Below are 26,096 nucleotides of genomic sequence, written 5' to 3' on the forward strand. Positions count from 1 at the left end.
TTTTACTGCTGAACTACAGCTCCCTTCATCACTGACCATTGTCCATCCTGGCTGGGGCTTATGGGAGATGCAGTCCAACAACATCTGGGGAACACTGGGGTTGACATTTACATGGTAGATATCATGTTGCAGAGATCAAGTTTGGCCACTTTTTTTAACAACTGGTGCACCATCTTTCTAAAGGCTAAATGTCAGAGACCTTCTAATGTTGTACAATTTCTCAATGGAGCTGTGGCCATCAAAAATATTATTAGGTCTTTAGAAATAAGACTTATGCTCATCTCCAAACAACAAATATGCTGTTCTGCAACCAGTCTGAATATTTTGTTTAGTAATCCATGCTATTTTACACAACCCCCCCACACCCAATTCTTATTACATGTTCCCATTCACACCAGATGTGCCCCTCGGTTTTTGGACATGGTGAATTCAATGCTGATTAAACTCACACAACAGTACTGCTGCAATCTAATTCACAGCCCTCAAGCCTGCACTTCTTACAACAACCACACTGGGTAATCAATAATGGAACGCCTGGGGTTACATGCAGTTATAACCTTGAAACAGTGCAAGTCAGGGTCCTAAGAGTTACAAACTAGGAGCCCATAGTTTATTTAGAGCATGGTTTCAAAGGAAAGATCTTTGTAGCTCCAAAATCTAGAAATGATCTTAATCACTATGGGGAAAAATGACACTCTTGGCTCCAGGTACCATACAGTGGCTGGGTGAGAAAGGATATCTGCAGGTTGATGGAGGCAGACCAAGGGGCAATCGCTAGTGGATAAAGCATGAGACTCTCAGTATCAGGGTTGTGGATTCAAGTCCTGCATTGATTCCTGCTTTGCAGGGTGTTGGACTAGATGACCATTGTGGTCCCTTTCCAATTCTACAATTCTATAATTGCAGCTGCATATATTATTAGCACATATCTCTTCCCTGATGTAAGCACATTTAGCTTGACACCCTCTCTCCCTCCCTCATCAAACGGTAGGGTAAATCAGGTGCTAAAAGACTGAGTAAGATTTCTTCTCTCAACCTGCACTGCCATGGCAGGGTTCTCACCTACACTACACTGACCTGATCAAGGGGGAACATGACAACTAAGATAAATTCAGTTCAATATTATAATCACACTGGACATAGACAAAAAATAAGAGCAAAGAAAGAATGGTGAGCCCCAACCTTCTTGAGCCTCGAGGCACATTTTGAAATCTAATAAACTGTTGTGGGCAAAAAGGTAAAGGTAAAGGGACCCCTGAACGTTAGGTCCAGTTGCGGACGACTCTGGGGTTATGGCGCTCATCTCGCTTTACTGGCTGAGGGAGCTCCGTACAGCTTCTGGGTCATGTGGCCAGCATGACTAAGCTGCCTCTGGCTGACCAGAACAGCACAGAGAAACACCGTTTACCTTCCCACCAGAGCGGTACCTATTTATCTACTTGCACTTTGACGTGCTTTCGAACTGCTAGGTTGGCAGGACCAGGGTCCGAACAATGGGAGCTCACCTTGTTGTGGGGATTCAAACTGCCGACCTTCTGATTGGCAAGCCCAAGGCTCAGTGGTTTAACCCACAGCGCCATCCGCATCCCCTGTTGTGGGCATAACTCTCCACAAAACACATACAACGGGAACAAAAAAAAATGCAACCACCACTCCTGCAAAGGCCAACTTCACAAATGACCCCTTGCAAAAGGCAAAAGCCTCATGTTAAAATAAAAATAGGAGGAGCAGGGAACCTTGGCAGGTGCCAATGGGAGTGTCTGTGGGCACTATGCAAACTTCCACTTGAAACCATATAGGTTAGTGAAGGGGGTTTCATCAGACCAGTCTATTGGGCCAACAGGATCAGGAACACCCTTGGAACTTCCCTGACCCATACATCCAGAGTTTGTTGGCTCAGCTTAGAAAGGTTGCCTTACATAGGTACACCCTTAGCGTACCAGGAGCTGTGCAAAATGAATTATAGGAGGCACTGAGTTGACCGCTTCGGATAAACAGAGTTGAAGTTCCCCAGCAATCTGTATTTGTTAATGGGAAAACTCGCTGGCACAGTTGGATCAGGTGAAGTAATGTTTTGCTGCAGATCCAAACAATCCTCTTTATTCACTGATGCATCCACAATAATCACACAGTGGAAGCCAAAAACAGTGTTGCGTAAGTGAGTACTCAAACCAAACTAGAGCAAGCTGTTGAATTTTTTAAAGCTACACCACACTTTATTTGTAAATGTCAGAATCAACAGCTGTCGCCACTAATCAAAACGGACAAACATTGCTTTACTGATACAACCCTAGGTCACAGCCACTCATCCTCGCAACATAACTTTATAAAACCACCATTTCCCTATAAAGCAATCACCTTCTTCTCCCCACCGCAAAAAAATAATAATGAAAAATGCATCCCACTGAGGATCCATATTTCTATAAGAGAATTTGAATAAATAATAAACAGCATTTTGCTGGTTTAGGATGACTGCCAAGCAGAAGCAGCTTTAAAGTGAAAGCTCAAAGCTATGGCTGCAGGGAGGTCAGCAGTGGCAAAATCAAATGTTCCTGCCTCTTTTCATGGTGATTTGCATAGTACTAAAATAAAGCTTTGAACATATTCTTCCAAACTTTCATTTTTTCCCCAGGCTGAATACTTGGAATCTCTCTTCAGCACTCACAGAATCAGATCTCAGTGTTTCAGTGCTCTACTTAGCTGGGTTTAACTCAAAGCAGTTAGATTTGGTATTAACATTACTGCAAATGTACTTTTTAGATTGCATAGGTTCTCAGTATCTCATAAGTTTTAACTGTTCTGGTTTTCACTGCCAGTCTATTATGGTCCTCCTGTTGCATGAAACCGATTAGTCATTCATTTCTTTAAAAACAAACAAACCACTCCAAGACAATTTTGTAGGTACTATGTCCTCACGTGAATCAGCTATCCTTTCCTGCCCAATCTAACTTTGCTTTCAGATCAGCAAGTCTTTCATTGGAATCAATCCATTCTCTGTGGACGCAAGTAAATACCCTATGCTAATGATGGATAATATTCCTTTCAATAAATGGTAGCTGAAAGGTATTGGGCCTAGTCACAACGAGACAAAGTAAATAATATGCTTCTATTTATTCCAAATGGAGAGAAACAACACATGACTTTATCCTTATGTCCAATTTCTGTTCATACATGCAGCAAACAACTGGTGCAATATAATTACCACCCTAGTAACAAAACACCTACCTAATTCTTGGCCAGTTAGAGTTCAGACAACACAGTTTGGAATATGCAAGCCAGGTGCTTCAAATCATGTCAGGTGCCCTGAATAAAGGTAAAAACCTGAGTGGATTGAGATTTTTAAAGTCCTCTCAATGTCCCTTAGTGCTTTCCTCTCAGCTGTACAACCACAGATGAGTTACAAATGATATTAATATGTAGCTCTTCACCACTTCAAGATTAAGAGAAAAATGTAAACAGCTGAAACTATTTCCGACTGCATTACGAAGAAACCTTTTAAATGGTCAAAGCATACATAAAATTAAAAATGTTAGGCAAGCTGTGAGATTATTGAACATTTTAAAACGCTATGGTTTGATTGTGATCTATTTAAATTGCCAGAAGATATGGAGTAGCGTGTCATGTTAATGGAGACAAAGTACAAAATTTTAGAGTATTTTCTACAGTCCAGTAAGATTATGTTCAGAGAAACTGATGAAAATTAAGACTTCCTTCCACTTATTGAAGAAAGGAGTAATCTTGGCATAGGATTTTCTAAGCTTCAGAACAGCATGTGGGTTTGACTGCAGACGGATATCCTTCATAAAGGAAAAAGGTGCCTGATCTAGCACACTTAAAGCCCTAGATCACAACATTCAAACATATGAAGACATCCAAAGGGGAATTTAAGACATGTAACAGTATAATCCACATATCTTCAGTTTGCTCCTGTGCTACGTAGTGGTATGATGTACCAAACACAAGCAGGAGGAGAAGAGAAATTGCAACACACATTTCAAAAACAAGCAAAAGATTTCTGGAAGTTCCATTTATTTATTGGATCTTTATATACACCATTTGCCCTATGCTCACAGAATGGTGTACAACAAATTAAAATGCACCAATATATATTTCTGAAAATCAGTAGAAATATCCTCATCCTTAACTAAAAAAAGAGAAGATAGCATAAAATAGAAGCAAACTGACCTCAGTGAATCACGCCACCTTCCCTCCAAAGGCCTAGAGAAAGAGGCATGTCTTCCTCTGCTTCTTGAAAGAATATAACAGTGAGGTGAGAAGACACACCTCGGTGAGATCATTCCCAAAATTTAGAGCTGTTGAGAAGACTCTGTTGCAATGCTGTCAATAGCAATTTGTCACTTCTTCTGATGGCTAAAGGTTTACCATCACTGATTACCATCACTTTTATTAATTTTCTATTTAGGTTTGTTTCATTGTCAGTTTATATTAAATACAACTTTACCTGTTCAATCTGCATTACACTCTCTTTCTCCCCGCCCCCCATCTCTCATTTATATTCCATATGTTTGTCTCATTTTCAATTCAACTGTCCAAATAAATAAAAGGAAAGCTAAATGCAGAAGGGTCAGAGCATCTGAAGTAGCAATCGAGTCATGGGGGTAGGACAGAGAGAAAGTCAGTGCAGGGAGAAAGAAGGACAAGGAGAGCCAGTGTGGCATAGAGGTTAAGAGCAGTAGACTCGTAATCTGGGGAACCGGGTTTGCGTCTCCGCTTCTCCACATGCAGCTGCTGGGTGACCTTGGGCTAGTCACACTTCTCTGAAGTATCTCAGCCCCACTCACCTCACAGAGTGTTTGTTGTGGGGGAGGAAGGGAAAGGAGAATGTTAGCCGCTTTGAGACTCCTTCAGGTAGTGATAAAGCAGGATATCAAATCCAAACTCTTCTTCTTCTTCAAGGGCAATGCTTATCGGGGGGACGGACCTGTTGCCCTTTCATATTATTATTATTATTATTATTATTATTATTATTATTATTATTATTATTAGCATAGCCCAACTGTTCTATTTTAAACTTGTTCTCCCTTGTACTGAATGAGTAAAATGACTCATGTTGTTCTCAAATACAATTTTACTGAATGTTTTCTTCTGTGGATAAAGCTGCATGGCCTAGCCTACAATGCTGACAATCAAAGCAACAGCTCTAAAGTAGGCAGGAGCTATCTATATCAGTAATAGGAGAACAGTAAATTTTATAGTGTTTCATTTCCCCTTCATGTTAAACTAAGGCCATAGCACTAACCTCTAGGAGCTGTGTCATTTTGCAGCGATGATGTAGCAGTTTCAAGAAATTACAGCAGTAATGCTCAAAATGGAGGTGGGGTTAATGTTCTCCATGACAGTATTTTTTCAAAGCCTATTTTCTGGAACTAGTGTCTTAAGGTGTAGGGGAGAGGGGATTTTCAACTCTTACAACTCATCAATATTTGGACACACATCTAGAAGCAAAAAACAATAACCAACCCCCCACAGTTAGCTAGGGACACATCGTTTACTGCCCATTTCTGGGTACTACAGCATGAAATGAAAGTTTTCAGTGTCTTTTCAGTTTACTGCAGAGTGCAATCATTGTTTAAGGCCTCAAGTTTTGATGCTTTATTACTGTGGATATAAACTTTCTCTCCTCTCCACTAAAGTTTACAGCAGCTCTTCTGCTGCTGCAAGACAAGAAATACTGTTATCGGCCACTCCCTGAAATGTACCAGCTATTTCTCCTGGAGCCAAACTATACATTGCAGCACAATGTGCATGAGGGTAGTTGGACACCTCTCTCTTCCATCCCAGAAAAAGCTTCTTCATGAGTTGGGTGATTACAGCAGAGAAGCAACGGGGAGGGGCGCTTAATAAACCCCCACACCAGAAATTCATGTTTACCCCATCATCTCTTATGAAGAAACTTTTCTTACCTCATCTACAAAAAAGCCATCAGGTTATGGTTACATGAATTTGCATTTAATCTGGCCCTAAGTGCTCATCCAGATGCTCTCATTGAGCAGCCAAGTGTCGTCTTTCTTTCCAAACAGTCCGGTATGTCAATGGCTGCCTGGAACTGTGCCATCTCTCCATTTGTCTGGTAGCACCCAGCAGACGTGCAGGATGATGACACTGTGGCCAATCTTTGCTTTAAACCTGGGGCCCCTCTAGGCTAGTGTTTTTTGCAGGTGTAATCTGCAACGTGTCGTTGACACAATAATGATGCATTAGTGGTGGGTTTACACTGGACAACCCGTCATTCAATTTCATTAGTTCTGTGATGTTCCCCAGAGTTTTATTATTACTGACATCTGGAGGAGGACTGCTTTGCTATAGAACAACAGAAGTGAGGCCAAAAAATTCCCAGAGTGCTTACGGTATGGAAATTTTAACAGGAAGTTGCAGGGTCCACACTGACTGGAAAGGAAGCAATGTTTGCGAAGCAGGAGCAAACAGTAATGAAAGTGTGATCATATATATCAACCCCAATACCATCATGAGCACAATGAATCATAAATCTACAATAAAAAATACACACAGAGAGGCCCTTAATCCAGCTAGCAGCATTTGAGCTGCCACTGTTTTCTTGCTGCTGCTGAAGCACCAACTAAAACCTCAAAATGTCCATGAAATGGTAGGAAAAACAGCATCATTCCATTTCCTTTCCAGAAATAGCATACAGAAAAGAGGATAGAAAACCCTATATAGGGCCAGTCGTTTCTGTTTCCATATACTGTCCTTGAAAAAAAAGCAGGAATGAATGTTATTTTCTTCTTAGGAGCATGTTGAAGTTTGAGTTTATGCATACAAAGCATTGGTACAAGCCTGTAGCTCAGGTGAGAGGCGGAGAGAGAAGAGAAATGAAAAATCACCAATGGCTACTTCATCTCATAGTGCGAATTCCACCCACCCACTCAGAGAGCACCATGAACCACTGCCACGGCACACTATTTGTTTTGAATTTAAGGAGAAGGAGTAATGATGTGTTGAATTAATTACTCCATTAATCAGTCAACATAAATGGATTTTGGAGCAGGATCATCTGGGTGAGAAATTAATTGGGGCAATGGATGAATTAATGAAAGTGCTGATTTGGGTGGTGTGAGGTAGGGTGGAAATTAACTGAATTATTTATTTGGGATTGTTTTAATGTAGAAATAAATGGCTTCCTTGAGGAAATTTGAATTCTAATAATTTTGTATTTTCATGCATAAATTAGAATATGCAGATTTGTGTCTTCTTCTTCCATAGTGCCTATCCTACCATTTGGCCACACTAGTGAACTCACTAGAAGATTTCTACTCATGCTAGACAGAGCCGACACAGTTTATTGCAGGTGGTGGTTGCAGTTTGCACAGCTGACTTGCCACACTCACTTTAAGAGTGCCCTACGGAAAAGATACCTGCATTTTCCCAGGCCCTTCCTGTGCTCACAACACACTGGGAGCCTGAGAAGCCACAGCTCAGGGTCATCTGCATAGAAGCTCTCCTGGAATACAGAGTGTGCAGAAGACATAACATAAGGGACCTACTCTTCTGTCTTGCATGACAATGGGAGAGAGCCATAGCTCAGTTGTGGAGCATCTGCTGTGGATGTAGAAAGCCACAGATTCATCCTCAGCATCCCCAGGTAGGGCGAGGAATACATGGGAACTATTGCCATCAAAGTTGGGCAATACTGAGCTCAATGGACCAATAGACTGACTTGGTATGTTCCAAATTAGGAGGCCTTGGCAGGAATGGTTTATGATGTTACCAGGGCTTTTTTTCATGGAGAATTCACAGGAACTCGGTTCCTGCACCTCTCAGGTGGGTGCCATTGCTATTCTAAGAGAACAAGGGAGAAGTTCATGGTGACTTCCGGCCATAGCTGTCAACTTACAGATTTGAAAATAAGGGACCAGCAGCCAAAATAAGGGACCTGCAGCCTCACCTGTTCCAGGCAGTCCAGTCTTCCTGTCCTCCTGCAGTCTGGTCAAACTCATGCTGGTAGCTTCGAGAACACTGTCCAACCAACTTTGTAACCAGAGGTTCAGCTGAATAGAATCTGAATCACATGCACCACAAGGCCTATGCAGCCTCAACTTAAAATGGCTCCCCAGCCTGGCTTTGCACTGCAATGTTTGCAGCAGCACGTGCAACAAAATGGTGTCCAGCATTCAAAAACCCCCTCAGCTTGCATTAACTAGCCACACACAATGCATGCAAGCTCCACCCCCCAGTCGTTCTTAGACTTCTTATTGGGTGAGCAACACAGCCAAGCAACACAGTTGGAGCCTCCCTCCTCCCTGGCTGGCAGGGAGGGAGGGAGGGAGAGGAGCTGCTTCTTTTGAAATTTAAGGGACATCATTTAAGGGACATTTAAGGGACATCCATCAATAAGGGACAGCAGCGGGACATGGCGCTGGAATAAGGGACTGTCCCTTCAAATAAGGGGCACTTGACAGCTATGCTTCCAGCACCTCTTTTTCTAGAAAAATAGCACTGGATGCTACCATTCCCAAAACAAATGTGCTGTGCATGTTCCCCTTCAGTCCTGGTACGTGCACTCAGTTCAGCTCATCTTGTCACTTGTGAAGACTGCCCTTCATTCAGAGACACTCTATTCTACCCATGAAAGGAGCTCTTAGCAAACAATTATGTGGTATCCGCTGCACTGTAAGAGGCAGGTCTATCAATGCTACAGCTGTGCTAAGCTCCAAGAATTAAAAATGAATAAACTTGAAGAGATAAAAGGCAAGGTTCCTTCATATCAGTATGGCACACCCCAAAAGACTAGTTTCACATGCCCCACAAGCCTTGGTTGGCGAAGACATGGAAGAAAGAAAGAATGAAATGAGAAATCTGTGATTTGATATCAGTACTATATTAATTGCTAAAAAGCTATTTTCTTTCCACTCCATCTAGTAACTGCACATGCCACTGTTCAAAGCTCACAAATATCTACATAGCTACTTTCTAATTAAAAAGATAATACCGCTCCTGAGAACACAACCGTCAAACAAATAAATCTGGAAAAACAGTGTATCCATGCCATTATATTAAGGCGAAGCCATAAATCATTTTAACTGTGTCTCTGCAGTAACAATACAATGTTAACGGGCAATGACAGTCCCAATTTTAAAAGAATTCCTTATCACATATGGGAGGAATAAGCGGGGGAGGGGGAGAGAACAAACAAATTCATCAGTACTGATCACTTTAAAAAGTTACTACCTGAAGTAGAAGAAGAAGAAGAAGAAGAAGAAGAAGAAGAAGAAGAAGAAGAAGAAGAAGAAGAGTTTGGATTTGATATTCCGCCTTTCACTCCCTTTAAGGAGTCTCAAAGCGGCTAACATTCTCCTTTCCCTTCCTCCCCCACAACAAACACTCTGGGAGGTGAGTGGGGCTGAGAGACTTCAAAGAAGTGTGACTGGCCCAAGGTCACCCAGCAGCTGCATGTGGAGGAGCGGAGACGCGAACCCGGCTCCCAAAATTACAAGACTACCGCTCTTAACTACTACACCACACTGGCTCTCCAAATGAACCCTTACCTCTGCAGCCAGTAATGTATTATCCTTTATTTATAAGCCAGGATAACCTTATCAATTGCTTCTACAGGCATAGGTTTCTTCCATAACCACTAAGAAGCCATTTTGGCATGCAAGTGATATAGAAAATAATATTAATGATACAGTGGTACCTCGGGTTACAGATGCATCAGGTTACAGACTCCGCTAACCCAGAAATAGTACCTTCGGTTAAGAACTTTGCTTCAGGATGAGAACAGAAATTGCACGGCAGCAGCAGGAGGCCCCATTAGCTAAAGTGGTACTTCAGATTAAGAAGAGTTTCAGGTTAAGAATGGACCTCCAGAACGAATTGAGTTCTTAACCCGAGGTACCACTGTAATAGAAAAAGACTTGATTAAAAAAAAACCTTGTATTTGCAGTTTTAAAATTGTATCTGAAACTCAAAAAGAAAGTATTCTTTTGCCTTATTTCAGCATACCACAGTGGGCATGTATTATTTTTTATTGTATTTACATACCTCCTTTTATTCCAAGGAGGTCAAGCTGGTTCACGTGGTACCCTTCCCCATTTTATCCTCACAACAACCTTGAGAAGTAGGTTAGGCTGAGAAATGGCAACTGGCCCAAGGTCACTCAGTGAGCTTCATGGCTGAGGAGGGATTCAGACCCTGGCCTCCCAGGTCCTCGCCCAACACTCTAACTACTACCCCTTCATTCATTCAGAAGAGAGCCAGTGTGGTGTAGTGGTTAAAAGCGGTAGACTCATAATCTGGTGAACCGGGTTTGCGTCTCCGCTCCTCCACATGCAGCTGCTGGGTGACCTTGGGCCAGTCACACTTCTCTGAAGTCTCTCAGCCCCACTCACCTCACAGAGTGTTTGTTGTGGGGAAGGAGGGGAAAGTAGAATGTTAGTCGCTTTGAGACTCCTTTGGGCAGTGATAAACTGGGATATCAAATCCAAATTCCTCTTCTTCATTATCCTCATGAACGGGCATCCCTTGATTAAAAGGAGCTATGAGCTCATCCCTGGCACACAGCTCCCCCAGCCCAGCCCTCCATGTGTCAGTGTGGACACTTAGACACAAAAGCCTTCACAACAATGTACAGGGAGTGGAGGTGGGGCTCAGGGAACTGTTTGTCAACAGTTGTAGACACCAGCCCTTTTCATCACACAGCGCCCCTTCTGGGAAGCAAGGCTGGAAGGGAGCTGCTGTTTGGCTTGTTTCTTTGCTCTGACATGTACTGAATTGGATGTCCTAAAAAGGAAATATTATTTATTTTAAAACATTCTTATCCTGCCTTCCCACATCAGTGACCAAAGTAACTTACTTTTGGGGGGGGGGCAATAAAATAAAATCTGTAACCTGCAACAGCACAAAAATCAAAAACAAGAAAGAAACCAGCAGTAGCAAAGTCATAAAACAAGCAGATTGGAAGAAATGTGCAAGAGAACAGGATTTCCCCCCTAACTTAGTGCCCAAATGATGTCTGATTGTTCCAACTAGGTCTCTGTTCAAAGCACATTGTAAGGGCAGAACGCCATCACTGAAAAGACCCTGTCTCCTGTTGCCATCCACTTGACCTCTGAAAGAAAGCTCAAAGCAGGAAGTGGTAGTCAAAGCTAATCCTACTTGGAGTAGACCAACTGAAGTTAATAGGACTAACATGAATTTCAATGGTTCTCCTCTAAATAGGTCTTTGATCAGGCATAGGCAAACTTGGCCTTCCAGATGTTTTGGGACTACAACTCCCATCACCCCTAGCTAACAGAACCAGTGGTCAGGGATGATGGGATTGTAGTCTCAAAACATCTGTAGGGCCGAGCTTGCTATGCCTGTCTTAGATGAATGCACCTCTGACGGTGATGTCAGTGAACAAACTCATGGGAAAAGGGGGTTCTTTTTCAGCCGGATCTCACCAGAACTCAGTTCCAGCACCTCTCAGGTGGGCACCATTGCAACTCTAAGAGAATTAAGGAAGAGTTTGTGGTGAGTTCCAGCACCCTTTTTTCTAGAAAAAATAGCACTGGGAAAGGCTATAGGAAAAGGCAGTCCTTAAGGTAAGCTGATTCCAAGCCAAACTGGTTCCAGCCCTGTTTAGGGAAGTTTTTTTAAAAAATTGCTGATGTTTTAATGTATTTTTAATCTCCTGTTGGAAGCCGCCCAGAGTGACTGGGGAAATCCAGCCAGATGGGTGGGGTATAAGTAATATATTATTATTATCATCATCATCATCATCATCATTATTATCATTATTTATTAGCAGACAAGATGTGCTTTGACTTCCCTCTGAGCTGCTCGGTTCTTGCATCTTCCCCACACATAAAAATGAAATGGTAGCACTATGGAAATGTAGCTGGCTTAGTGGATCTGCTCTACTTTAAAAAGATTACTCATCTCCTACACTACTCCACATTTTACGGATTTTCATTAACTAGAAGTAATGAAGAAATGCCAGGAGTACTAGAAGATTCACTGTGATAGATTTTATAATATGGCATAAGTAATATTGACTGTACTTGGTAACAGCTAGGTTTCTGCACACCATAGTAGCACTTCATTCCCTAATGGACAAGCCCTTATTTCCCTGACATGGACAAGGTCAATGTCAAGAGCTAAATTATTTTTGCAAACATCCTCTTCAGTTCCCTCTTGTAAACCTCTGTTTTCAGATGGAATCAATAAAGGCCATGCCTCAAACATACCACTTTATTCCTAGACCAAATTATGTTAGAAAGCCTAAGGGCTAAAGAAACGTCAATGATACTTTACTATTTCTGAAATGTAATTATCCATAGGATATGTTCTAGAAATAAATATCTCAAGGTCAAAGTGACATAGCAAAATGTTGTAAAGGTCAGTTGTATGCACAAACATATTCTTACCCTTTGCTTACTGTGATGCATTGCGGTAACAATAGTAAACATTTTAATTCTCTTTTTTAAAAAAAGTTTAACCAGGCACTGTTGCTTGAATGCTGCAGCCTTTGACAAGGTCCTTTGAAATTATTTCCAAAAATGTAAGTGCTAGAAACATTTATTTAAACAGCAGTTCCAAAAAAACCAAAGGTGCATGTTGCACGTAGTTCCACAAATCTGTTCTGAGATCTAGGTTTCTTTTAATTTATACAATGCAGCACCCAGGACTGCAATTTGTAGAGGGAAATGGGGGTGGAGAAGTGATGAGGCAGCTGTACTTGAATCTTTTTCCCATGTGCAGATGAAAGTAATGGAGGCGATTTTCAGAAGAAAATCAAAGCAAGACAGTTAAGCAGCTTTCTCTGTCCACAACAGTCTTTCACCTCACATTGCAGCATCTATCTGCAGCTATACCGTATAAGCAAGGCAGTTAAAATAATCAAGCGATACCTAGAGGATGAGAAGGAAAGTGCAGTCGATGTGAACTTTGGGGGGAGGGGAGAGATAAAGAGAACATGCAAACACACACAAGCTTTGCCTCTGTTTTGTTTTGAATCCAACGCAGATTTTACTCTGCAGTATCTGGAAGAGTGTGAAAAACAATGAAGGAAGAGATAATATGGGTTTCAACCAGATCTTGATCAATTTTGACTCGGACCTGGGAGACCAGTGTTCGAACCCCCGCTCAGCCATGAAGCTCACCGGGTGACCTTGGGCCTGTCACTTTCTTTCAGCCTAACCTACATCATAGGATAAAGGGGAGAAGTGTGCATGTCACTTTGAGTTGCTTGAAGAAAAGGGGGGCGGGATATTGAAGTAATAACAAATAAAAAATGTTGCCAGTCTTTCCATGCTTCCACAAACTAAAGCCAGCAATTTATTTGGACTTGTTTTTGTTTCAATGGTTTATTATATCATGCTTTGATGATGAAAACCTCATATGAGAGAATTTAGGGAAGCAATAGCAATGGAGCTTGGAATGTCTCTATATTTATACAAGTGTGAATCCCATGACAAAATATCATGTAGGAGTGGAAGGGCAGGAGTATCCCACCACCCCCTTCTTTTACCATCTCTAGCTTGCCCTGCTGTTTTCCCCTGAGAAAGCCTGCTGTTTATCTCTGAATCAGAGCAAATGTCAATCGGGTTTTCTCTAGAATGATGTTTGCTCCAATTTAGCACTAAAGAAGAGTTTTGCAGCGAAAAGTGGCAGGGCAAATAGGCAAAACTGCTCAGACTTGTGCTTTCTAGTTACAGTCAGAACAAACTCTCACACACATGCTTCCCAGCTCCATGGAGCTGGCTCCAGGACCAGGTGCTGTCTCAGCCATTCCTCTACTTAAGTAGAGAGGCAGTGGCGGCTGCAGCTGTCCAGTTCTTTGTGAACAGATGTTTCTTGTCTCCTTCAACCTCAAGGATGCTGTAGGAGTCTTGTCATGGTCCCATGGTGTTCAAACACCTAAAATAACCATGGTCAAATGAGTACAGAAGTATTTCTTCCATTCACCGTTAGCTCCCAAAGTCATCTTAAGTAGGATGAATTCATTGGGGAAAATATCCACTTCTCTTTAGGTAGGCCAACTCTTTCCACTCAACCTACCACACCACAAGTTTCTTTAAGCTGCAAGTAGCACTAAACCCACACAGTTTGAAGGATCCTACTGAGTTGTTGAAGTGGCCTCCTTCCATATCTTCATGCTGACCTTCCTATTCCCATTATGTGCTTAATATGCTCCACTTCACAGTGGGGAGGAGTTGTGGTGGACCACGTGGCCACCCACTCCCCTCCAGGGGCGGGGGACAGAGTCCCGCATCACCCGGAAGCTCCTGGCCACATCATCAACCAGCCAGCCAATCCGTTGGCAGGGGAGGCATGGCCAGGCCCCATTTAAACTGAGGCACGAGCCGGAAAACTTCCTCGCAGCTTGCTTCCTCGGTCTCCCGCCTGCCCTCCCTAATTTGCAGGTTTAGATATGGCCTTACTATGAACCGCAGTTGGTTGCCATTGAGGGGCCTGGTAAGAATTTTTCCACTTGGCTGATTGGCATAGGCCATTTGGTTTTCACCTACCTCAAAGCAATCATCACAACTTTGTAAGGTTTGGCAGTTAGGCATTGGTTGATCTTATGATGGGGGAGGGGAGGTGTGGCCATTACCTGCCCCTCCAAGCTTAAGGGTATTCCATTAAAGGAATCTGGGGGTGTGGATCTTGTCCGAAGTCCGGGGCTGGGCTAGGCTATGCCACAACCCCGTCAGGAACCCTGGGGGAGCTCGAGTTGGTTTGCATCAATGGGGCTCCCCCTACCGCTGGTTGACCTGTCCCTACATGACAGGTAGGAGTCGGATACAGTCGGGTCATTTCCAATGCTTAAGCCAATACTGCTCACATTCTGTATCCAATAAAGTTGTAGCTTAAATTTGCCCAATAACATTAACCTAATATCCATGTCCTTGTGTCTCATTCATTGACGAGGTGGTGGTTTCAGGGTCTCGACAAGCAACCAACTTGCCAGATTGCAAAAGGCAAGTTTAGAGCAAGACTCTACTAAGGGGGAAAATAGTTGTTTATATGGAAACCCATATACTGCACAAGCAGCAGGTGACATTGCATCAGGCTTCTTATCCAGAGGAGAATGACAAGACATACTTTGGGGATAAGCATGATTCCATGGGGATGGAATCATGGAAGAGCATAGTACATAAGGTCCTCTTGTTAATTCTATGAGATGACTGAGAGAGATGCATGTTTTAAAAAATGCAAAAGCACACAGTGGGTTCTTCATTGCCAGACTGCTTTGCTCTCTGTGGCATGACAATTTAGAAACAGATACACAGCACAGCTGTGCACTTCATGACTGAAGATAACCATTCATTGCAGCAACTCCATGCCCAGTTCCCACTATTGCTTGTAACTAGCTCCTGTCCCCTTACACTACTTCATCTTCCTGTAAAGGAGAAGTTCTCAAACTCTGGACCACACTTTCAGAATGAAAATTTGCTCGTGCCACACCATTTTGTTTTACTCATAAGAAATACATGGGAAAACAAAAAGAAACACTTCTAGCAGTGCTTGATTAATAACATAGAACAAACTACTTTATAATATGATCATGAGACATGAGAAAGAATAAAACAATGCAGCTACATAAGAACACGAATCATTCCTAAAATGTAATTATAGATGAGTCTTCTTCAGCACTAGAGAATAACTTGCACCTAAATATTAGTAAGACAAAGGAGATGGTGTTGGACTTTTGGAGGAAGAGAGGGGAACTAGCCACGTTGTGTATCAGGGGGCGTTGCGTGGAGAGAGTCTCTTCCTTTAAATTCCTGGGAGTTTACCTTCGTGAAGACCTCACTTGGAAAAACAATATAACTCAGGTGGTTAGGAAGGCCCAACAGAAACTCCATTTCCTCTGGGTCTTGTGAAAGAACAATGTTAAACAACAATTGATGACCTCCTTCAACCAGTCCAGAAAGTGTCCTCTCATATTGTATCACAGTTTAAGGTGCCATTTAGCTCCTAGTTTTCATATCTTAGTTTCTAACACTGAGTTAGGGACTTCCACTGCATGGCGGATTGAGCATTTGAGACCAATAGTGGGTCCAATGGACGAGAAGCCTGTTTCTGCATATACTGTAGAGAGAAGTGAAGGGCAGATGGGGCTCATCAACGTGGGAAGGTAGCCCATCAAGGAGAAGGAAAATTCTCACCCTAAACCTTCATTGCCTTGCAGAATTTCTTCAGGAGAAGAAAAGGCTAAGCAGTACGCCCTACAAAAATCTGGAGTGGATTCCCTAAAATGGTTGGATGGCACCTTATGCACCTCCTTCTGGCACCTCCTTCTGGTGCCAAATATATTGCTGTGCTTTCCTTTGGACCACACAAGCAAGGCCAAGGGGGAGGGTCTTGTCATCTGGGCAGCCCATGACCTCCATACACCCTGCCCAGGCTTGTTCCCCCAAGGAGGTAACTTTGGTGCTGCTAACTGGGAGCACTTAGGAGGCACACTCCATTGTCTCTCGACACAGACGGATGCCAAAAAATACTGTACTGCACTGAAATTTTTAAATATTTCTTTGATTGTCCTTGAATCTCACCACCACACTTGCCATCCTCTCCTGCCACACTACAGCTTTAAAAGGCTCTCCGCCATTGCACAGTAGAACAACTTCCTCTACTGTAACCAGTACTAAAAAATCACCAGCTATCTGCAGCCTAACTCCCATCTTGCTTGCTCCATTTGGCATACACAAGGTTAATACTAACTTTATTCCTTGTGTTGTGTAGCAAGAAGGTTCCCTGTTGCTCTGAACTGCAGCTCTGTAGCATGCCAATCGGCAATCAGTCTGGCTGCTGAAAGCATTCTTTTTTGGAAAGCAGGGCAGAACAAGTCAGATTTTTTTTAAAAGCACTCCCTTTTTAACATGTCACTGATTGTGAAGGGAGGTTAGCCTTCCAACAGGGAAGAGAAAGAAATAGCTCTTTAAAAATAATATCCCAATGAAGCAGAGCTGTTGAAAAATATGGTCGAAGGAACAGGTGAAATGAGAGATGCAAAGTAAATTTCAACCTCAAAATTTACTCTTTGATCATATAAATATTTTAATTCAACAGATACATAATGTGAAAAAAAGACATTAATGAAAAAAGCAACCATGACAAGGAAGAGCGTTATCTTATTTGCATATATTTTCTGAAGCTACTTACTTTGTGTGGTTTAAGAAAAATATTCATCACAGAAGCGTAAGAATTAAACATGAGTATTTTGCCCTCCTTTCAATATGCATTTGCACAGTCTTAAGAATTACATAAATTGAATGGTTTCTTGGATTATTTTAATTAGAACTACTAACAGATCAGCTTCAGGCCATCTCAGAAGAAGATACACACATTAATCTAAGTACAGTCTAAGGCAGAGGCTTCCAACCTTTTGGGGTCCCCAGCTCCCTTGACCAACTACATTCTTTCCGCAGCATCCCTGTCGGGCTCAGGAGCCCAGTTGGGTCACCCCTTGCTTGCAAAGCCAGCAGCCCCTCACCTTTTTTCAAGCACCCTCCCTTTTGGAGTGTTCCCTCAGCCTCCTCTCTGTTCCCCTCTCCTTGGGAGTCCTCTGGGCAGCTGCAGCTGCTGCCCCTGCCCTTCCCCAAATACAGGTTCCTCCTCACACTGCCCCACAGGGGCCAAGGAAGCACCCCTTGGCCAGCCCCAGGGGCACCATTCGCCTGGGGAGCTTGTAGTCAGGGCTGCCACAACAAACAGCTGCGCAAGCCTTTGGGAGACAGAGATGCGAGAGGGCATCAGAGGGAGGGAGGGAAGGAAAGAGGGACAGAGGCCAGTGTTGTCCACAGCACCCCTGATCATCATTCAAAGAACACCAGGGTGCCACGGCATACTGGTTGAAAACTACTGGTCTTTTTAAAGCAAACCAACCTAATTTGCCCGTTCCATATTTATATGCCCATTGGCAGATAGTTATCAACTGAATTTTGCACTTCTCTACATGTTGCAGTGCAGTTTCAATGTCAAAAAGTGTGCAAAAATGAATATCTTAGGGCAAAATGCATGGGAAAGCATACAAAAATGTGTATTTCAGGGCGAGAATGCATATAAATTTGTACAATTTAGATGAGATTTTTTCTGGGGGTTTTTTTAATAAAAAAAGTTCATAAAGCAAAGGACAGGACAGACTTATGACACTGCATGCAAAACTGTGACATAATGAGAACAGGCTGGTTAATCCTTACTACAACCAGTAGTTGATTTCAGGGCAATCCCAGATATGCAGAGTCTACTCAGAGTCTACTTCACACTGCTCTGAATTTGTTCAACTAATGGTATGATAGATGTAAATTTGGCTGTTTAGTTTATTTGGCATTTAAAACGGGCAGGTGAGAAGTTTAGATAATGGTTAACACCCTAAGGCATGTTGGGTGAAGAACATCTGACTAACCCCACCCTATTGGGTGGGGTTGATTGTTATGGTGCTCTTGGGGCCTGGCAGGTCCCACCTGGTGAATGCTGATCAGAGGGGGTGGGGTGGCACTTGTCAGGCTACACACCTGTAGCTTCCTATTATAAGATGGTTTTACCTCCTTTCACAACAGCCTGGGTGAGACAGTTGCTCTGGCATGGTTTAGCCCTTAGCAACAGGCAGATTTTCTGCCTTCTAGCACAGGGTTAACCAGCCCACAGTTCTGTTTCATTTGGCACAAGTCGTCCTTGTGTTTGTGTTTTTTTTTTCATTATTTTTCAAATTATTATGGAGCCACAGAGACAAATGAACAATAACAGAAATTCAATAATATATCCAACTAGAGGCAGGGCACACGAAACCAAACCATATTGAATAATAACACCTAATCTAAAATCATGGCAATCATACTTCTCTACACAGCACATAAAATCCCACCATACTGAATAGAAATGATCAGGATTTTCCTGCCCCTTGGAGACACTTAACTTATTTTTCCCCCTGCAATATCAAAATTCCAGAGGTTTTTGTACCATAAGGTTATGGTCAGATTTTTTAACGCTTTCCACTGTTGTGCTATAGAGAACCTGGCAACTAGTAACACCGATGTCAAAAGTTCCTTTTGGTAGAATGTCTTGATAGTATCAATCAACATCTTTAGTAGGGATAACAAGGGAGATATTTGAATATGTGTTTTAATAATCGTCAATGTCTCCCAATAAATTTCATTCCAGAATGAACCATCCCACCAGAGATGGGAAAAAGTCCCTCGTTAACAGTCTGGTGATATATTGGAAGCAATATGAGACAGCTCAATGGGTGTTTAATTTTAATAAATATAACCTTCAACCAATTCCAAGGTTGCTCTCCAATTCATCTACAGTGCTACCTCGGGTTAAGTACTTAATTTGTTCCGGAGGTCCGTACTTAACCTGAAACTGTTCTTAACCCGAAGCACCACTTTAGCTAATGGGGTCTCCCGCTGTCGCCACACAATTTCTGTTCTCATCCTGAAGCAAAGTTCTTTACCCGAGGTAATATTTCTGGGTTAGCGGAGTCTGTAACCTGAAGTGTCTGTAACCCGAGGTACCACTGTACTGGCTTTATTTGAATAACCTAACTGTTGATGCTTAAATACATTTGTTGTCTGCATGCAACTTTTAAAGATATGAACATATTAGATTACTTATTCCTGTCTTTCAAAACCCTTTCTAGATATTTTGACTGAGTCATTGGCTGCTTCTAACAAAATAATAATGGAAATGAAAAGCCCCAGATTTCTCTTTTCTGCAGCAAAGATTCATAAAGGGATTCTGTTAGTTTAAGATACACTTTGATTCATTTTTATTTATATTCTTATTTTATATGTGTGTTATACATTTGACTCATTTTATGTTAAGAATGGTATGGTTTTGGCGTGGTTTTTTTCTTATCTGACTGCATAATAAAATTTTACATTGATGCGGAAAACAATAGTTAAGACCTTTATTGAGAATACTGAGCACCTGTGGAACATTGAATGGGGCTTGATTCAATCTTTTCAACAGAAAAGCAACAGACTGAGAAAGCACCTGTTTGAAATAAACATAAATAAATACAATAATTAGTTTGGCAGGCAGATTAATCAGGCGTCAACTGGGCTCTGGTTACCCTCAATCTCTCCCAAATGTGCTTAAGTAAGCCATAGAGTTCCAAGTATATTCTGCAATACAGAGTTACAATGCTAGCTGGTGAACACGTTAAGAAAACAAGAAGAGCCTTCAGGATCAGATCAAAGGTCCACAAGGAAACCATGAAAGGCAAAAGCCCTTCACAGCCAGCAGGACTGGAGTCCATTTAGCTATCGTTAGTGCTTTGGATCAGAATATTTTTCCGGAAAAGAAGTTTTTCACAACTATCCTTTTCTAGAGACAATTGTCATTTCTGAGGATGTCTCATCCCAGATATTTTTTCCCTTTACATGTATTGAACAGATACAATAAAAGCCAAACTGGGCACTTTTTCAAGTGACGCTGCAGCAGAAGTGGGCCACCTGTTGCCTTGCAGATGCTGTTGGACTACAAACCCTCCCCATTGCATCAAGCTGTCTGGGATTGATGGGAGCAGGGGGTCGATTCTCACCTTGAAGGGCCATAGATTCTTTACATCTGCTAACACTAGTAGTGTCAACAGTTTTAAGTGCCCTTTTCCATTAACATTTAGCATTATTTTATTATTTATGCATTTTATTTATGATTTTGTTTGCTTCTAGCAGTTAGTTCCCAGGGCAGTACAGAGCAGAAGAGAAACAACAAACACAATACAAATTCAGAAATGAAAGAAGAACAGATTAGAATGGTTCTAGCCCAGAGCTCAAAAGGCACTGGCAGAACAAAAAGGTCTTTGCCTGGCACACAAAATGGGATAGCAAAGTAAGTGCCAGTTGCGCCTCTTGGGGCTCTGCCACTGCTGAAAAGGCTCTCCCCCCCGGTTGCCACCTTTTGTGTCATATAATTAGATTGCAAGCCTGCAAGTAAGTACTTATTTATCCTTCAGTATCTCTACAGAACTTCCAAAATTGTAGGCACTTTATAATTTGTTTATTTCTTTGATTTAAAAGCTACCCTAAAACAATAGTTCCCTGGGTAGCATGTAGTGTAAAATAAAGCACATACAAAATAAACAACAAAAACAACAAGAAGGCAGGTCACATCTTCCCAGGACTAACATTGCCAGAATAGTAGTCTGCAGATACGTAAAATACAATGGTTTTACAGTGGCCTGTAAATACTTGTTTGGAGGTGGTTAGTTTTAAATTCTACTTGAATTATTGTATATGCTAAATGTTGCTTTGATAGCTATATTTTTGTCTGGGCTTCAATATTCATAATATAATTGATTACCACTTTATTGTAAAAAGAAAAAGAAAAAAGAAAGTAAGTAAAAAATGTTGCTCTGTCATGCTGAGCTAAGCCAGTTTGGTTTATCATATCATCCAAACCCAGGTTCATGTGGTTTATCTCTTTCCATACTAACCACAAGCTATAGCCAAGGTTTGCCCTATGGTTTGTCTGGGAGAGATAAAAAAAAAGCCTCACACAATGAATCAAACCATGGCTTAGTGCAGCGCAGCACCGAGGAAGGTGTGAAGTGGTTGCAATCTCATCTCCCAGAGACTATGCTGTCATACGTTCATGGTAAGCAATTGTTTGGCTTAGTGTGATGTGCAAACCGGGGCAAAAAGAACTAGTAAACACACAATGCAACATTATGTGCTAAATTAATAGTGCTTTCGATAAATTTATTGCACAGTGATTGGTTTAAGTTAATAATTCACAAATATTAATTCCAGGACTTGACATGCTGGCATCCTGATTTTTAAATAAATGTATCAATTTAAATATACTTGGAGATTCAATATTTATGTTATGTGAAGGGGTGAAACACCAAGCATATAAGTTATTTCTAATAGAGCATGGTGGTTTCTGTTGCCAACTCTACTTTTAAAAACACGTATATAAAATACTCTGCTTTTTCTTCAGATCATAAAATCCCCCCCCCCCGCCTTTTACCAAAGATTTATGTTATAAGTTTCCTACTAGCATTCGGAAGCCCTGCTTTGGAAGTGCCAAGGGAGGATGCCCTATAAACACAATGTTTGCTTTAGAGTAAAAATGTAGGACCCAAGCTTATTATTCTAACTGAAGCATTTTTTAAAAAAATACAATAAATAAATACAATTCTGTGAAAACACAAAAATAAAAGTCTATGTGTTTAGATGCATGCTTGCAACATGGAAGCAAACACACCCATACAGCTACAGTACTGTATATACTTATATGTATCACCCACCCCTAAGTAAATAAAACTGACAGCTTAGTGATGCCTGTTGTGATAAAGTGGTTAAAAGCAAAAAGAGGGGTGGGGAAGAGAAAACAATGTTACTGAACAGGATTATGTATTTTTTTGAAGATACCCTCTCAAAATGGCACCTGATACTACCTTTACATCACTGCAGAGAAGGATGAAGCATTAAAGAAATATAAAGTTAACAGCATTCAATAGAATACCAGTTAACTTTAGTGGCAAAAAAAGCAGTGATAGCTCTGACATTTTATAACATTTGTTCTTTTGAGCCTGAAAAGTTAATGGAATTGCTAAATCAGACGATACACTCTCAGAACTTCATGACGAGTGATGGGGGGTTATTACTGCTTTCAGCACCTCCACTGTTTCCTTGCGATTGACCGGGAAGTTGGAGAATGCTGCAGCACAGTTGCCGGCAGGAGTTAGTGTTGCCACCTGTCCCATATAATATAATCAATGTAAACGAGACCCTGTCAGCATATAACACCTTTCTCAATAATTCTGTACTGTTTGCCTGTTTGCTACTGGGCCAAGATCAAGGTATTACTATTAGTGTTATGTACTGAAGTTCTCACCCTGGGCCAGCAGGGGGATACTGTAGATAGTTATGCAAATGAAGGATTGAAAGTGACGTTCAGTGATTGGATAGTTTGTATGCAAATGAAGGATTGAAGTTGACGTTCTGTGATTGGATAGTTTTAGAAAGTTGCAACAGTTACGTTGCTCTGGAGCTCTATATAAGCAGGCTGACTGAGCTCCTCAATTCAGTTCTGTTGTGGCCTTTGAATAAACAAGAGCTGTTTGAAGAATCACTGTGTTGTCTGATATGTTCGCCCACAACTTAACAATTAGTATACAGTATCATGCCCATAACAGTTTGGAAACAGTTTACCTGTAAGACTGCCTTACCCTATATAAGTCCACTCGACTGCTCCAATCTGCAGAACTGGCACAATTACAGGTGCCACACAACACTCATCCCACAGTCTTTTTGTGTGGCAGCACCCACAATCATATCTGAAAACCTGCAGAGCTACTGCCAGTCATTGAGGACAATACTGAGATTGACCTACGGTCCGACTCAGCACAAGGCAACTTTCAGTGTTCCTGTGCATATACATTTCTAGACTAGAAAAGGAGTGACTAGCTAGTTGTTTCCCATCTGTGTCAAGAAATATTTTCTGGAAACAAAAATACCTGGGTTTAAGGAATGAGTTACGGAGCTTACATATTCATTCATGTACCCAAGGAAACTGGAGGTTAAGGTGCCACCTTAACTTCCATGCAATGTGAGCAGTAAACCTGCTCTATAGTCTCACATATTGTTCTTACAACTTTGGGCTACTCCAGATGACCTGCTTATTGAATATTTACCCTGATTTGTTTCATGGTAGTTATACATCTTCCTGCTAATCAATCTTTTATCTCACACCTTTTAGTGCATTTCCCTGTCATATTCTTAACTACAAAATGTCTGTGTGAGGTGTGTGTGTGTATGTTTAAGTGGGTACATTGCTCCAGTGTGCTATAATCCACTTTAACTGTGCAAACCTACTTTTCCAGGCCATGTTGTTTTCTTGGCAGGGATACTGGAGTGGCTTGCCGGTTCCTCCTCCAGGAGGATCATGTTTAGTCAAAACTCTCCACTATGACCTGTCCGTCTTGGGTGGCCCTGCACAGCATAGCTCATAGCTTCTCTGAGTTACTTAAGCCCCTTCACATCACGACAAGGCAGTGATCCATGACTAAACGACTAAACAACAACAACAACAACTTTTCCAGGACGTGAATGAATCCCTCCTGCAAAATACTGTCTGTAGGCGAACTTTATCTCCCCACTGCCAAACTTTTGCTACACCTTTTAGTTCCAGTTTAGTCTTCCTCTGCAGGTTGGGGGGCAACACTGAAGCAAGGGACAGTGTTGTGTCACATTTTAATACAACTAGCTTTCCCAGCTCCACAGTTTTTGCTATTACATCTCATTTATTGCAAGTAATTCAAGTGTCAGACAAATAATGATGCCTGTCTCCTCAAGAGCCGGCATTCCTTTGCTGTGTTGTGACAGATACTTACTACCATTCAAACAGACCTCCTGTAGGATTCCTTCAGAAACAAATGCAGGGAAATAGGTGCTCTGTTGGTTTCAATGAGCATATCTTCAAATATTTCTCTACATTGGGTTTAAGACAGACCAAAACATTAAATAGCAAAGGCTTGGCTCTTGACAACCATGAAAAGTTCATAGAAGTGAACTTTCCCGTCACTGTTGCTCCCACTGTGGGCCTAGGCTCAGTGCAGCCATGGGTAGGATGTGTGTATGAACCCAAATAAGACACAGGACAGCAGTACTGGGATTGAATCAGGCCACGACTTTTACTGATTGCAGGTGTCAGCAGGTCTTGGCATAGGCATTAAATGTGTATCCTTTTCCTTTCCCACTACTGCTTCCCAAGGCCCATCCCACATAGTTCAGAAGAGCATCCCAACTCTCATTGGTGGATTTTCAGAGAATCCAAATTACCTCTGTGATTTTTCATTCCACAAGCGTCTTAAGGAGAAGGGTTGCATAGTGGGAGGACTCTGTGCTTTAAGATCAGGGAAGAGGAACCTGTAGCCCTCCAGATGCTACTGAACTCAAATTCCCATCAGCCCCAATCAGCATGGCTAATTGTCTGAGATGATGGAAACTAGAGTCCAAAAACATCTGGAGGGCCTGGTTTTAAAGCCTGACAACATATCAGTTTTTAAAGGAGAGGGCCTAAGAGAGAACCCAGCTCCCTTTACCATGTTGGTACACACTGTTCATCACCACAGTCAATATATGTTATTTCAGCTGGTGGGTTTTCCTTTGTTATGCATACAGAGCTTTTAGATTGTGGGCTGTTGAATTTTTTTGAAAAAATAATTGAAGAAATTTATGATTACTAGTCATGTTTCCCTACTTCTATTTTTCTTCAGGGTAATCAAGTGCATTACTTGTTCCTGAAACAGTAGCATCACCAACTTGCTCCAAATGTACACGCTGACAGTTTGCAACACACCCTTTGAGGCATCCACTTTCTCATGAGTAGGTTCTCAAGTAATGGCATAAAAGATTATGCCTGGCATCCTTGGAATATCAAAAAGAAAGAGAGTATCTGCGAGCAGAACCTAACCCCACAGGGGAAACTGGGCATCCAAAAAAGCATAGAGCTGCACAATTAAGCAAATATGCAATTAACTAAAATTCCAGTACTCATTTACTGCATACAGAACCTTTATTCCAAGGCTCCCATAGCACGTTCAGACAATAATTAAGCCTCACAATACCCCTGTGAGGTATGTAGCAAATGCAAACCCAAATTAAAATGTAAATTGCTTGAAGCTGAAGTTTATGCATGATCCTCAAATATCAGAAGCCAGTTTGTGCAGTCACGAGTGATCTTTGAATTTTCTACAGTATTTTCTCAGTTTATTCTTTCTTACAAGTGCTGCTTCATGATGCTTTAGGTGCAAATGAACTGTACGGTTTTAAACCAGAGAACATTTTATTTCTAGAAAGGCACGGAGAATCTTACCATGCTAAAATAGCTTGTTAGGCAGCTAGTAAATGCTGCTACCCTTCAAATGCATTGATCATTCAAAAATCAGCTAAAGCGGCTGCTTATTAATAAGATATTCTTCTTGTTCAACTATTCAGTGAACAAAATTATCCCCAAATATGGTGGAACCAGCTCAGTTCTCTTTAGAATGCAGTTGTGAGCATTCCTCCTCTGAAATACTTACATTGGTTCCAAAATTAACTACCACAAAAATTAAGAATCTTGTAGACTAAGACTAAGAAATAAATTGAAATGTGTGAGCATCAAACTCTTGC

The 26,096-nt window shown here is 41.6% G+C and overlaps 1 protein-coding gene across 3 annotated transcripts in view; it reads right to left on the reverse strand.

Moving 5' to 3' along the window:
- Positions 1–26,096, reverse strand: part of INPP4B (inositol polyphosphate-4-phosphatase type II B) — a gene marked incomplete at its 5' end in the record, with an annotated part of 263,717 nt that overhangs the window by 215,374 nt on the left and 22,247 nt on the right. The gene's annotated exons all lie outside the window — the stretch shown is intronic.

This window comes from Podarcis melisellensis, assembly GCF_964234715.1.
Source record: "Podarcis melisellensis genome assembly, chromosome: 9".
Taxonomy (NCBI): domain Eukaryota; kingdom Metazoa; phylum Chordata; class Lepidosauria; order Squamata; family Lacertidae; genus Podarcis; species Podarcis melisellensis.